Source organism: Haliaeetus leucocephalus, unplaced genomic scaffold (genome assembly GCF_000737465.1).
Source record: "Haliaeetus leucocephalus isolate CR32 unplaced genomic scaffold, Haliaeetus_leucocephalus-4.0 Scaffold428, whole genome shotgun sequence".
Classification (NCBI taxonomy): Eukaryota; Metazoa; Chordata; class Aves; order Accipitriformes; family Accipitridae; genus Haliaeetus; species Haliaeetus leucocephalus.
In genome coordinates, this window is record NW_010972864.1 from 1,986,975 (window position 1) to 1,988,211 (window position 1,237).

The 1,237-nt window shown below is 41.5% G+C and overlaps 1 protein-coding gene across 1 annotated transcript in view; it reads left to right on the forward strand.

Moving 5' to 3' along the window:
- LOC104836062 (histamine H3 receptor-like) overlaps positions 1-1,237 on the forward strand; it is a 5,089-nt gene that overhangs the window by 910 nt on the left and 2,942 nt on the right. The window lies entirely within an intron of this gene.

Consider the following 1,237-nt stretch of genomic DNA (forward strand, 5'->3'; position numbering starts at 1 on the left):
GGTGATGCTGGGTGAGGAGGTGGGGGGGATGAATGCCTTGTGCAACACTCCTTCAGGGTTCATGCCAGGGAAACAGCCCGTGCAGCAGAGAAAGCCTCACAAAACCACGGTCCTGTGGCAGATGTTCCAGCAAACATCTTGACTTGAGGCTAGCAAGGAGGTATTTCTGCAGACAAGTTCTTTCTCTTCAGGACAGAGACCAGTATTCCCTGAATGACGAGGAGGGAAATAGCACTCATTTACCTACTCCACTTCTAGCAATACTGTACCCCTAACTGCTGTTCCTTTGTCAGTGCTGTGTAGTGAAGTGTATTCGTTTAGCCTTTAAGAATGTCCTTCATTCAAGCCATTTATAACCTGTGCCTAATTCTGGGGCTCACCCCATGGGACAGAACCCAAACAACGCATGTGCTAGAGCCTTTGCTTCTTGCTCCAGGCAGACAATTTGCTAGAGCTGCCATTTCCTCGCTCAGGTCTTCTGCAAAAGAATGTCTCTCCTCGTATCTTACAGTTTAGTCAAGAGATTTAACTATCTACCTTCTACATCAGTTCTTGTTTGTGGCTGGGGCCTCATGGAGGCTTAAATCAGCCAACAGGAAACGATTAGTATCAGTATTATATTGGCCTATAGACCATGCAAATCTTAGACTTTGTCTCTGCGATCAGTCAGAAAATGCCTTATTTTCTGAAGCTGCTATGGTATTTTTTTAATCCTTACAAGTCTTGACTCTTTCCAGGCATGGAAATTACTAATTAGTAAAAGTGAGAATAGTTTAAAATATAAATGCTTAAAACCTGGTTCTTGCATCTGTATTTATATCAATAGCTAAAAGCAGTCATTACTTTTTGACATGGTGCCAAACATTGATCCCATTGAAGCTGATGAGAGCAGGACCTGTCATCAGCAACTATGAAAAATGAGTATTTTGTACAAAAGTGATGCTGCTTGTATTTAAAGTATATGCTAAAGCAAGCCATCAGTATTGAAAGCGATGTACGCATTTCCCTGTTGATAACAATCTGCCAGCTCACTGCCCAGAGGTCTATTGTCAGTGGGCCACATCAGCCTGGATATGGTCAGTAACTTCTAAGATCTTGATGGACATATTAAGAAAAGAATAATCTGAAGAGTTTAAAATGGATCTTGAAGCTGCATATAGTTTTCTCTTTGTCTCTGGTAAATCAGCATTTTCAGGAATGTAGCATCAGATATTGCACCATACTTTTGAAAGAATAT